The sequence below is a fragment of the Canis lupus genome, chromosome 4 (genome assembly GCF_011100685.1).
Source record: "Canis lupus familiaris isolate Mischka breed German Shepherd chromosome 4, alternate assembly UU_Cfam_GSD_1.0, whole genome shotgun sequence".
Taxonomy (NCBI): Eukaryota; Metazoa; Chordata; class Mammalia; order Carnivora; family Canidae; genus Canis; species Canis lupus.
Window position 1 is genome coordinate 28953858 of NC_049225.1, and position 13955 is coordinate 28967812.

General features: G+C 51.9%; 1 long non-coding RNA gene across 1 annotated transcript in view; it reads left to right on the plus strand.

Annotated features, from left to right (window-relative positions):
* The window catches only part of LOC102154968, a 233542-nt gene that overhangs the window by 152817 nt on the left and 66770 nt on the right, over positions 1-13955 (plus strand). Inside the window, exon 5 of the long non-coding RNA XR_005358015.1 lies at positions 6646-6771. This is a non-coding gene — a long non-coding RNA (uncharacterized LOC102154968). The remainder of the gene's footprint in view (positions 1-6645; positions 6772-13955) is intronic.

Below are 13955 nucleotides of genomic sequence, written 5' to 3' on the forward strand. Positions count from 1 at the left end.
AGGTTTTTTTTTTTTTTAAGTTTCCTTTTCTCTTTTTATTATGCTTATAGTTTCCTTAAACTCTTAAAAATATTTATAATATCTACCTTGAAGTCTTTTTATGTTAATTCCATTACCTTTATGATTTCTAGGTTTGATTCTGTAGACTGATTCTGTTGACTGGGTTACATTTTTCGGTTTTGTTTTGTTTTTGCATGTTTGGTTATTTTTTATTAGATGCTGGACATTGTGAAAATGAGATTGTTGAGTGTGGATTTTGTTTTCTCCTGTTGAGTACACTGAGTCATGTTCTAGCAGCCAGTTAGTTTACTTTCAGGTCATCTTGTACTTATGAGACTTGTTTGTAAACTTGGTAGAGTCTAGAGTAGCATTTACTCTAGGGCTTGCTTAGTTCCCCTACTGGTGCCTTTTATGCGGTTTCTTCTGAATGCTCTGAGCATTCAGTAAGGTATTTCCATTCTTTTTGGTTAGAACTCAAATGTCTCTCAACCCTGTTGAGCTTTAGTATTTGTTCAGCTGGTAGTTTCCCAGTAGTTGTTCTTTCTTTGGCAATTGTTCCTTTTCTAGACTCATGGAGTATCTTCCTACACACTTGTAGCTTAGTATTCAACCAGACTCAGGGGATCTCTGTGCAGACTTCTGAAGCTCTTTCTCTGCATAGCTTCTTCCTCTTCAGTTCTCTGTCCCATAGAATCCAAAAATCTTAGGTTTCCCAAAGTCTAATCTCTCTCTTGTAAGGTATGGAGACTACACTTGCTCCTTGGATCTACACAAATCTTTGCCAAGTCCAATAAATGGCTCTGGGCAGAAATATTTATACTCACTTCCTTTGTTTTTCTTTTCTAAAGAACTTAAGTACTATGATGCATATTGTTCAACATCTGAAGACAATTGTTTTACATATTTTTCCCATGCTTTTTGTCTAATTGTTTTAGATTATATAGAAGGAAGAATATGGCTCTTTAAAGATGTCCATGTCATAACCTCTGGAACCAATGGATATGCTAGGTTACGTGGTAAAGGGAAATTAAGATTGCAGATAAAATTAAGGTTGCTAATCAGCTGACTTAAAAAAATTAATTAATTTATTCATGAGAGACACACAAGAGAGGCAGAGACATATGCAGAGGGAGAAGCAGGCTCCCTGCAGGGAACCTGATGCAGGACTCAATCCTAGGACCCTGGGATCATGACCTGAGCCAAAGACAGATGCTCAACTACTGAGTTACCCAGGTACCCCCTAACCAACTGACTTTAAAATAAGGATATTATCTTGGATTATTCAGATGGGCCCAAGATACTTGCAGGGACCTTGAAAAGTAGAAGAGGGGTAAAGGAGAAAACCAGAGAGATGGCAACATGGAAGGCTTTGGTTCCATGCTGTTGGCTTTGAAGATATCAAATGGGAAACATAAGCCAAGGAAAGCAGGTGGTTTCTAGAATTTGTAACGGACAAAGAAAGGATTTCTCTTTAATGGCCTGCAGAAGTAATGCAGCTCTGATGACACCTTGATTTTAACTCACTCAGACTCATTCTGACCTCCAGACCTAGAAGATAATAAATTTATATTGTTGAAGCCACTAAGTTTGTGGTTATTTGTTAGAGCAGCAATAGGAACATTGGTATTTTTTAAAAGTTTTCCACTGACCTCGTTTAACCTCCCCAATTTACAGCTGAGGCCACTGAAACAAATGGCTAAAGGCAGATACTGGGGGATCTCAGTGTTGCAAAGCCCACTTAAAACAAGAGTACAGAATATGTATTTTATATCCTCCCAGGAAGATGCCTCTTGGCATACAGGTATTTGTAACTGTGGCAGGAGATCTGCAATGCGCTTGGATGCAAAATGTACATCCTAAATAACCTGGCAGTGAAGGCCAACCCATTAGCTATGCAAAACTATGGATTTTTGCAGTTCAAAAATCAGTTTAATCAGCCTTATTACCACAAAAGTGCCCGCATATAAACCTGGTGTGAGTCATTGATTGGTTTTGATCGAGTTGATGAGAATTCCGGTATTTAACAGACTTCAGCACTCTGGAGAACCACAGAGCATATTCTGCTAAGGCTCATATCAATTCCATCTCCAGCTTTACATCAGCAAGGGCGGTTCTCAGCTTGGTTTCAATCATTCCATGCATTTAAAAAAATTAGTGCTTTCACTGAGCCAGCAGGAGCCAAGCATTGCCTAGATTTTGGCGTTCAGTAGCATTCTGAGATCTATTGATTCATGTTCAAAATTTCAGGGACTCTAGGATTCCTTGGTGAGATCATTAGGTGAGAATTTTTCCTCCTTCTTTCTTTCCCTCCCATCCCCTCCTCTTCAATTCCCTTCTCTTCTTTCTATTTTTAAAATTAACCTTAGGTTGGTTACACCTGGGACAGATGAACGCCTCTGCCTGTGGACCATATGCAGGTTAGTAGACAATTGGATTATCCCAGGGCTCCTTTCCTGCCTTGACATTTTTCTAATTCCACAGTGCCTCTGGATGATTCTTGGCTGTTACCCAGTTTAGGATTTCAGGCTGATAATGACAGCCAGATGACCCCTCTCTGCTCCTTTCTCCAGAGCACACTCTTAGCTTTTGCTTGGACCTTGACTCACTGTTTAGCTTGGAAAAACCCACTCAGCAAGTTGGCATTTTGCAGGTGGTTGAGGACAAATGCAGAGAGTGAAGGCAAAAGTGACTGGTTAAAACTTCTAGAGCATGCACAGTTGTTCTCAGTGCTTGGCCATCAGAGTCAGGCTATAGATAGATACTAAATATCACCCTCATTTTATACAGGAGGAGACTGTAGACACAGAGGGATTAAGTAACTTTTGAAGCAGCACAATAAATAAAGTAGCAGCCCTGGGATTTGTATCCAAGCAGTCTAGAAGCTTGTTCTTAACCACTACCTTACTATCAAAGGACCAGCCCTTTGTTGAGATTAGAGTAGGTGGCACCAGAATGCTGTGCTTGGAAGGACCAGAAGGCATTACCCTTGATGCTCCATCAAATGCCTGCAACCTCCGTTCTGAGTTCCTTTTGCATTTGAGTACAGGCATCACCTGTCATAGTTTCTAGATTCAGATAGACTGTATTCAGATTGACTCTTGGTGCCTGTATTTTCTAGTATGTGGCCCTAAACCTCAGTTTCCTTATCTGTAAAATGGGGCTACCAATACCTCTTTCAGAGGTCATTATGAGTTGAATGAAATTGTATATGCAAAACACTGGCACAGAGGGCGCACCCTCATTGAGGGATGGACCCATGGAAGGAAATACTGTAATCTAGCGATTGACATCAGGGTGGAGACTTTAAAAATAGAATATGGGCAGCTATTGCAAATATAGTACGGAGAGCTCCTGTATAACCTCCTAGCATTTCCTAATGTTAACATCTTAAATAATTTTTACATGTAATTATTAAAACCAATAAATTAATAGTGGGTAATATTATTACTAACCTACAGACTTCATTCAGATTTCACTAGTTTTCTCATTAATGTCCTTTTCCTGCCCCAGGATCCAATCCAGAACCCTATGTGGTATTTAGTGGCTGTGTCTCCCTAGTCCCTTTCAATCTGTGACAATGCCTCAGGATACCTTTGCTGTTCATGACCCTGACACTTCAGAAGGGTACTGAGCAGTGACTTTGCAGGATGTCCCTCCATTTGTGCTTGTCAGATTTTTCCTTCACGATTAGATTGAGGTTACACATTTTTGGCAAGCGTGCCCTGTAAGAGATGCGTCTTTCTCAGCGCATCAGATCGGAGCCACGTGATGTTGATGTGCCTTATTACTGGTGATGTTAACCTTGGTCACTTGATTGAGGTGGGGTCTGCCTTGAGTTTCTGTACTGCAGGTTACTGTGTTTTCTCCTCCCTTCATAATTGATAAATATCTTAGGAGAGCTGTTTTGTGACAATTCAAATCTTTTGTTTTTCCTTAAACTTTCACTTGCTAATTTTAGCATCTTGTCTGCAGTAATTATTACTGTGGTGTTGTAATAGAAAATTTTAGAATTTTCCTCATTCGTTTTGCACATATTAATTGAAATTCTTCTGTAATGAAGAGCTGCCCCCATTTATGCATTTTATAACCGTGTGGCTCCTGGATGTTTATTTTATGAGTTATGATTTGATACTCTTATTATTTTCTTGCTCCCATTGTCCCAGCCTTGACCCTTGGGGACCCTTTCTTCTTTGCCCCATGGGCAGGGTTTGCTGGAGTGGTCCAGGCCAAGAGCCCAGAGTGCACCCTAGGGCAGCGAGGGCCGGGGTGTGTGAGAGAGTGTGAGTGTGTTGCAGGGAGGGGAGAAATGAGAAATGGGAGGGCCTGACACCCTTTTCCACAGAGCAGTCTGCTTCTCTAAGACTCATGCAGCTTTGAAATTTCCCTGGACCAGCCTTCTCTTTCTGCTCCATTCTACAGCTGAGGAAATTAAGGCCTCTGGAAGGAAGGGGACCCGTTGGAGGCCCGCAGAGCATGTTGGGTGGCTGGTGAGGTGTGCGGGGAGCACCTGCGCTGTCGGGCCCCTTGTCCCTGACATCCCCGGCTGGTACCCCTTCCCCCAACCCCACCCCCAACGGGGTGCCTTGTGGCAGGAGAGCCTGTTTCAGCATCTGGGCAACCAGGGGCCGAGGGAGGTTTGTTCATCAGCGGAGGCTCAGGAAGCAGGAGGCTCTGGTGCAAAGTTTCTTCAGGAAGCCCTGGGGCTGCTGGCGCAGCTCCCTCTTCTTTCTGCCCAGCTGAAAGGGAGGGGTTTTCTGTGCCAAATCCCCAGCTCCGGCTCAGTGGGGGCCTCTAATCCCCTCCTGGCTCAGGAACGGGTTCAGCCAGGTCTGGCGGAGGTGCCCCCGGAGAGAGGATTTCTGCGGGCCTGGGAACGGGCACCCGTGGCCCCGGGCCCACCCAGGCGCGGGCCGAGATGCTGGCCGCAGAGCATGGGAAACAGGACGGACCGGAGCTGACGCGGGGCTCTGCGCGAGTCTGGGGCTCCGCAGACGGAGAACATGGCAAGTGACAGGCTGGTGTGACACATGAGACCGGCCCGTAGCAATTTCTCCAACATCTGAGCTCTTCTGGCCGGACTGCCTGCACAGGCACTAGACCCTGTGGAGACAGCACGCCCCCCCCCCCCACCCCCAACGAAAATAGAAAAGCCTGCTTTCCATCGTATAAACACAATCGTAAAGCAGAGACCGTGAGTCCTGCCAATCCCTTCCTAGTCTACAAGGAACTTTCCTTTCTAATGAGGTAGGCAGAAGAGGGGTTGGGGTCCTTGTTCTACAGATGCAGTAACAGAAGCCTGATAGAGGAAGGGGTTGTGGCCTTCTCTGGGGAGCTTAGATGATTCCAGAAAGAACCAGCCCCCCACCCACTTCTGATTTCTCGGCTGTCCCATGACACCATCCCATCTGTGGGCCTGTTCTCCGGCATCTCCAGCCTCAGAGAGCCCTTCCCGGGGCTCAGTAGGTGCTTTGGAAAACCCTCTGAGCACCGCCTGGACGTCTGTGGATGGGACTGTAGTCTTGGGTGCATTGGGGTGGAGCAGCAGCAACCCCCAGACTCATCAGCGTTGACTGGCGAGGTGACCGAGTAGTGTGTGTGTGCACGCGCGTGTGCACACGTGCACATGTACATGTCAGCTGGGCAAGGAGCAGCATGTGCTTGGAGGCGTCTGCAGAGAGGCACTTGGCTGGATCCCCGCCCTTGTCTGGCTTTGGTTTCATACTTCCTGCCCCAGCAGGCCTGGAGAGGCCAAACTGCACAGATGGCCATCTGGCTGGCACTTTAGGACATGGCCCAGTGCTCACTCACAGCCTCTCCTTCCCCCACCCTCCTATGCTTCAGTGGCTCTGTTGACTCTGCGGAGGAGTGGCCGGGCCAGGACAGGGAGGCACTGCGGTGTCGGGGCAGGGGGATCCAGTACAGGACGGGCCGAGGCAGAGCTCCCTCTTCCGTCCTCCATCAGACTCGGGTTGAAGGGCAGCTGTGTCTGTGCTGCCCAGGTCCCGAAGCCTGGCAGGCAGGAGGGTCACAGGATGGGGGAGCCTTGATACTGCTCCTAGTGGGAAAATTCTACTTCTGTGAGCATTCTCCATGGTTCCAGAAAGTCCATTCCCAAGAGCCAATCAGAGGGATGTGGCTCAGGCCCCTTCCCTCCTTCCTTCCCTCCCTCCCTTCCTTCCTTCCTTCCTTCCTTCCTTCCTTCCTTCCTTCCTTCCTTCCTTCCTTCCTTCCTTCCTTCCTTCCTTCCTTCCTTCCTTCCTTCCTTCCTCCTATTCTAGGCCCTGGCAGGCCCACCAAGATGAATAAAGAACCACTGGATCTCTTTGGCACCCACTTCTGGTTCCAGGGTTTTAGGATGGTCTTCTGAGGCCATGAGGACGATTCCTCCCCAGCATCACTGCAGAGACCCTGCTGTCTGCAGAGTGTCACAGCAGAGGATACAGTGGGGCAGGGCGGTGGGAGGTGCTGGGGAAAGAAGAGAGGCCTGGGCTCTGGATCTGGGCTCTGGGGCCTACATACTCTGTGTCCTCCCAGGGTTGCCAGATTCAGGAAAGACAGAAAACAAAACCAGGACTCCCAGTTAAATTTGCATGTCAGATAAACAATGAAATGAGCTGATCTGCAATCCCATCCCTCTCTCTCCAGCTTGTTGCCACGTAGCCTGGGGGCAAGACACACATGGCCTCTCCCTGCACAGCCTGGCTGTCACCAGCACCAGGAGAGGAAGGACCGTGGAGCCCGCACCTGCAAAGTCACCCTAGAAGTCTCTGGGTGTGTATGTGTGTTGGGGGGTCGGTCCTCCCATTCCCCACAGCCTCCACCTCTGGGCAAGTGGTCTCAGCCCCTGTCTGGGGCCTGTCGGTGCCTCAGTTTGAAAAAAGAATTATCAGGCAGCCTGGGTGGTTCAGTGGTTTAGTGCCGCCTTCAGCCCAGGGCATGATCCTGGAGGCCCGAGAGCGAGTCACATGTCGGGCTCCCTGCGTGGAGCCTGCTTCTCCCTCTGCCTGTGTCTCTGCCTCCTCTCTGTGTCTCTCATGAATAAATAAATAAGTAAATCTAAAAAAAAAAAAAGAAAAAGAATTATCTAGGATAAGTTTGATCCATGCAATACTTGGGACATACTTATACTACAAAAAAATTGTTTCTTATCTGAAATTAAAACCTAATTGGGCACCCTGTATTTTTTTTTTAAGATTTTATTTATTCATCCTTTCTAATGAGGATGCATCGCACGGCAAAGGTGGGCCAGAGGGCCGGTCTGAGCCAAGCCTGCCTGTCTGTCTCCGCAGAGGGCAGGCTCTCCCTGTTTCCCACTAGCCCCTAGCCCAGTGTCATCTGCTGGGGGGGACAGACACCTCCAAAGTTTCTGGAGAGGAGTTGAGGTGGTTGAAAAGCCCGTGTGCTCTTTCCTCTCCCTCGCATGGGACAGTTGGCCGGGGGGGGGGGGGGGGGGGGGTAGCCTAGGGACAAAGAGGTCCTGGGCTGTCGGCCCTACTCAGTGCTTTTCCTGCTTCTGGTCCAGCGCTGCCCTTGACTGCTGTACAGGGAGGTCAGGGAAGGGAAGAGGATGCCAGTGTCACACAGCACGTCATGGGGACGGTAAGCGGTCCTCCGGCCGCTGCAAACTGTCCTAGGCCCCCTGGGGAGACACCCTCCTGGCCCTGCACCGTGTCCCCTGGGGGTTATCCTTGGGACCCTGGGGGTTCCACCCAAGGAAGACTAATGGGATCTGAGGGGCGGAGAGCGGAGGGGTGGGGGGCTCGGCCCACAAGGTGAGTGGCGCATTCGTCTGAAGCCAGGCTGGCCTGGGGCGTTGCTAACCGCTTTGAGCATAAACATTTCCATATGTCCAACAGGCTGATTAGCCACCCAGGGACGGGGAGGGGAGAGATCGTGAATAAGGAATCCATATTAACCCAAGATCCAGCGATAGGGGCCCAGCTGAAAGAAATTAAAAAGATCATGTTTTCGAGCACTGGCCCTCCAACAGGGGAGCTTTTCTAGCTGCCAGCGAGCGTGTTACAAATTTCAGACACTAACGTATTGACAAAAGCAAACAAATAAACAAAAGTTGAAATGCAGGAGGACCTCCCGGGTCTGATAGACATCTCAGTGACATCCCCTCCTCCTTCGGGTTGTTTAAAAACACAACACCACACAACTCACAAGCGCATCCAACGGAGAATCCCTCCACAGTCTGGACGCAGCTCACCCATTGTTCCTCTGTTGTGTCTTTAAGCGCCTGCACGTTGGCGATCTTGAGGAGGAAGGAGAGAAGCCGAGTTTCCTTTATTTATTTATGTCCCTTTTGCTGAATTCTGATGAAGCACAGGCAGGCAGGCAGGCAGGCCAGCGTCTGGCTTCTTAGAAAGAGGGCTGGGTGGGGATGGGGGCCCTGGGCCCCGGAGCGGGGAGCGCCTGCTGCTCTTGGAGCCCACCGGTCTGTCTTGCCGGGAGTTGGGGTTGCAGTGAAACCTCTCATTCCCCACCCCACCCCCCGTGGATTTTCCACCAGGTCCTGCTTGGGGGCACCCCACTCCCTGCTCTCTTTGGCCCCCAGTGGTCTGAGTGTGGAGCTGGGGTTCAGGGCCGGGAGCCTCACTTATGCATCAAGGGTGGAGGGGGCACAAGGGGCACAGGTGTTAAGTCCAAAAGAGGGTGCTCAGGCTCGAGGAGCTCCCAGCAGCCACGTCCTCTGAAGCAGGACTGTGGGGCCAGACGTGTTTGGTGGGGAGGCTGCGGGGGTGCCGGCAGAGGGGGAGCCGAGCGCTGCCCCGACTTGGTGCCCTTGGAGGCTCGTCGTGGGGCAGAAGAGGAACGCTCTACCTTCAAGGAGCGTGTGTCGTGACCAAAGACAGAGAAGAGAGTCTTCTCTTGGTGCTCAGGTGATGTCCCAAACCATCGGAGTCTGGTAAAAGGCTGGGATGGTGGCCCTGTCAACGGAGTGAGCTCCCTGTCACTGGACGGGTGACTGTGAGCGTGTGTGACATTTATCGGCCCCACTGCCCCATTCCCAGACTACTGTGGAGCTACACATTTATTTCCCCTCCAGTAAAAGCGGGGAATTATCTTGGACACTCAGAGAGCTCAAGTAACTTGTGTAAGATCACACAGCACTTGGTAGTCAGGCCTACCCTGGACACCCAAAATCTGGCCTCCCTGGTTCCTTCCCTGAAAACCTCTGTAGTGACTCATCAGACCGGGAAAGGCTCTATGTTAGATGTGATCCACGACTCAGGGCTGTGTCCATCGTGGGGCATCCTTGGGAAGAACAGAGAAATGGCATTAGGACACCCTGGGTCTTTGCCTACCTGGCCAGGGTCTAAAGGTGGATGTGGAAAGCAGTAATGTCCTGCGGCCCAGTGTAGCATACCTGAGAAGGGGAAGAAAAGCCCAGCTCAGCTCGCCCCCACCCTACCCCGGATCATCAGGAAAAGCAGATGCACATGCATCTGAAGGGTGCACATCTCCAATGATGCATTCATGTGGCCCAGTGGCAGGGGCTGGACAGAGACACCTGTGGGAGGGGCAGTTGTCCCCTCTGAGTTCGCATGAGGATGTGACTCGAATGAGCAGCACGCATGTCCTCTCTCATTTCTTTAGAACGTTCCCTCCTTTTCCAGAAGCTCCAGTAACTCGCTGGGAAACATCCCATCTGACACTTACCTCCTACAGAGAAAATGGTCTATACGTCCAGCAGTTTGGCATCCGGAGGTCAGAGAGGGCAGCATCGTGTGCAGGACCCGGGAAAAGTCTGTGGGCCGGTGTGGGTTCTGAATGCCTCACTGACGGTGGCACGCAGAGTCAGGGTTGGGATGCCCCTGCTCCGGGTTCAAACTCTAGCTCTAGCTCTAGCTCTGCCACCTGCTGACGGTGGGACCTTAGGGAAGGCGGGTGTCCTCTGGGCTTTGGGATCCTCCTCTGTAAGCATGACCTCAGAGGGGTTCAGTGGGTAGAAACAAAGTGTAGCTGGTTCTTGGATCCCAGGCAGAGTGAAGGAACAGCCCTGGGGAGGGAGGGGCCGTGGAGGATGGGGACTGATGGGGGCAGATTCTCCTCATTTCCTCCTCTGTGAATCCACTATGTTCTTTTGGGCCTGGGGTTCTGGGATTGGGGAGGGGGGAGACTGGTGTGTTAAGTCAAGCTAGCCGAGTTATCGACAAGACAGGGAAACTGAGGCCCTAGGAGGGGAGGGGGTGTCTCCCGGAGGCCACAGAAAGAGAAGGGCTGAGGGTAGGCCCGACCTGCTGGTTTCCTGCCGGCCATGCTGACCTCTGGCTGTGCACCGCCGCCCTTGGGAGCTGCGCACGGGGACCGCGCTGGGCCCAGCGACGCTGCAGAAATCCCCAGCGTCCTCCGGCTCAGCCTGTCCCCTGCATTTCCCTGTAACGGTGACCAGAGGCACCGGAGTCACCTGGACAGCTGACAGGAGGCACCATGTTATGTGGCAGGAGGGGAGGAGGCCGAGCTGCGCCCTGTGCGGGCTGTGGCATGCTGCGCGTGGCTTTCCCGCCGCACCTATGAAACGGGGGTGACTCCGACCTGCTGTGAGGATTGTCCATTCGTTGAACAGATGCCGATGGATCATGGTCTAAGCGTCTGGGCACTGCTCCAGGAAGGGGACCAGGGAGGAGCTAGACCGGGGCTCCATCGGCATGAGGGCCCCTCTGCGTGGCACCGAGAGACACGCAGAGCAGGAGCACCCAGGGTGCCTTCACCCGGAGGTGGGGAAGCCACAGGGCAACGTGAAAGCCGTGAATGGCCCGGGGAGGGCTTCAGAATGAGAGGGAGGCGGGCATGCACAGCACCTCTCAGGCTGTGGAAACGGCAGGCGCCAAGATCCTGGGGCAGGAAGGAGGCCAGCAGCTGGAGTGCACTGGGAGAGAGAGCGACACAGGGAGAAGGGGTCAGACCCGGCAAGGGCTGCACGGGGCCCAGCCGGGAGTGATGTCCTACCATGTTCAGCCTGGATCCGACGCAGGGATCCCGGGTGCCCCGTACACTTGATAAACCCAGACAAGAGCCTGGGCAGCCCAGGCCCGGTGGGAAGGTGTCTGGTCTGGGCCTGGTGGGAAGGTGGATGTTGGGGTCGGTGAGTATCTGGGGGGGGGCTGCGAGGTCTCAGGCCGACAGTGTGCTCTGCTGAATGCCAGTCCCCAGCTCCGGGCCAGGATGATGCCCTGGTTTAGCAGCATCTGTCGCTTGTCCTCCTAGCGTAGGCCCCTCCTTCTTGTTTCCTAAGGGTATATGCGGGCCCACACCTTTCCTGGGCCCCGGGTGAGGCAGGCTCGAGCCCCGGCCCCGTCACCAGGAGCAAACTAGGATAAGTCTTGGCTAGACGTTCCCAAACCCTTCAGGGGCTCCCTGCTGAGCTCAGAGACCTAACATCGCCGAGTTAGGCTCAAGCAATTTAGGAACGACTTATACCAGAACAACTTATTGGTCAACTGCAAAAATAATATACACGAACTGAAAGAGAAAAATCATCATTTTCATTTGTTCTGTAATAACTACAATGGCGTCCCGGTGAGACGCCGGGTACCTGTGGGCCACCCACAGCTCCTCAAACTGTGGATTTGAGTTGGACATCACTGCTGTCATTTTCTGCTCTACATTGGTTTGCATTGGGTGCTTGTCTTTCATTACAGCAGCCACCGAAGACCCAGCCTCTCAAAGATCTGATGTCACCCGAGGAAGGTGGCATGGTCTCCTGAGGAAACTAGGAAGTCACGTGAGCCAGGAGTTCCTGGTGGGGGCACTAGTCTTGCTGTGCTTCTCTTGATAATGTTGCCCATCCTGCAGCACCCCTGAATTTTTGTGCGTGTGAATTTTTTTCAGTCCACTGTTGGGGAAACATGGGTCTGAAGTGATCAGCCGTTGGTTCAGTCAGGGGCACGAGCCACGATTCTGGCCAATGAAAGGCGAAGGAATTTTCTGGGAGCTTTGTGGGAAAGGTGTACTTTGCCCACAAAAGATGTTTGGGAGGAAGGCATCCGCTTCTGCAGCTGGCGTTTGTGAAGTCCTCAGGGGAGTTCTAGAACTGCAGCGGGACCCAGTGGGGGTAACCATCCCAAGGAGGGCGCTCCGAGGTGAGCAGAGGGGAAGGATGGAGGGGCTCTGGCTTTGATGCTGTTGTTGGCTGCGGGGTCTTGGAATCACCCACCTCTGGACTTCCTGTTCTGTGAGCTCAGGCCTTCCTGCAGAGTTTCACCTGTTTAGAAACGGATTTCCTGCACACCTGCAGCCCGAAGTGTCCTTCCCAACGACACTCTGGCACCGATGCTTGGGAAGCTCTGTGCTTTCTCTCCTTCACTTAAGGTCATCTATCAAAGCGTTTGAGAAACCCCACAATTCTCTGCTTGCTTTTGTTCACTGCAGAGTTTGCCAAAGTTACTTGACCAAGGAAACCTTTTTTCCATAGAACCTAATTAACATCTCACAAGACACTCCTGTGCCAAAACCCACACTTTTGAAAGAGATGCCTTAGATCCTTCCTTATAGCTGCCCAGCCCCACCCGCCCCAGAAGCCCTTACACACGGACTCCCACCTCAGAGGCACGCCAAGGTCCACATGTGTTTCTGTTCAGTGGGGGAGACTAAATGAAGCCAGATGTACCTGGGCAGCCCACAGGCAGAAGAAGCAATGATTTAATGTCTCAGCTATGCGGGGATTAGCTTGCTAGAAAGCTCCCAAGGAGGGGTGGGGACTTGCCGCCAGTCTGCTAATGGATTCAGCAGAAACGCTCCTGTGGGCTGTGCACGATTGCTGTGTGCGTGAGTGCTGTGTCCGTGACCACTGTCGGCAAGACCACTGTGGCCATGACCGCGGTCCTATGACCCCTGTGCCCCCCACTGCAGCGACCGTCATCGCGGTGCCCATGACTGCTCTGTGCATGACTGCTGTGTTCATGACCTCTGTGTCCATGATCCCCGTGCCCACGATCGCAGTATTCATGTATTGATGACTTCTCTGTCCATGACTACCGTGCCTATGACCTCTGTGCCCATGACCTCTGGCCCACAATCTCTGTGCCCGTGATCCCGAGTACGTGGCTGCTGTGTAGAGGGTCAGACCTTCTGTACTTCCCAGGGCAAGGTCCCACTGTCACCCTAGTTCTCCCCTGGTCACTCCTCCGGGGCACTGCTCCTATCAACTTGCTCTGTCCTGTTCCCATCTGTTCCCCAGCCTTGGTCTCCCCAGCCCAAGATTAGGAGGGCTCTGCTGACCGCTAGCGATGGCACCTAGGCCATTCCCTTCCCGCTCTGGGGCTAAGAGATTATCCAGCCCAGGGGGTTTCAAAAAGTGTTCCTCGGACCCCTGGGGCTCTGAAGAATCCTCTTAGGGAGTATGTCCCTGATTCAGCTAGGACAGCTCTCTATTTATTTTTTATCCACTGGGTTTCCACGTAGAAATTCATTGGAAGAAAAGGCTTTGTGGCAGGAAAAAAATGTCTAGAACCACTGATGTTGTCCAGCCGTGCATTTTGCAGAAGAGAGGACGGGGGCCTCCCTAGAGATTTGTGGGAGAGCCAGAGCAGAGCGGGAGGGGCTGAGGTCAGGTCAGGGGAGTGGAGGAGACAGCCTGCAGAGGCAGTGGTTTGTTCTCCCCGTTGGCTTTGCCTGCCGTGACCCAGGAGAAAAGCCCTTTGAAACAGTCAGAGATGCGGCCAGGAGCCACACAAAGCGTGCTTCTCAAACTCAGGTCACTGGCGAGGACCCAGTAGGCAGGCTGGGAACTCGGCCTTGGAAGTGGGTGGATTTGATTCACTCAGCGGAGGTTTAGAGGCCGACAAATGGCCACTCACCCTGGGCTGGGCACCTCCACACAAGAGCTCACTCAGCTTCTTGTCACTGAGCTGGGTCTCAGCCTGTCTGGTGGTTCGGATTCAGCAATGGGTGTGTCCAGGTGCCCAGCTGCTCTGACTAGCACAGTGGGCACGGAGCCTGGAGCCTGT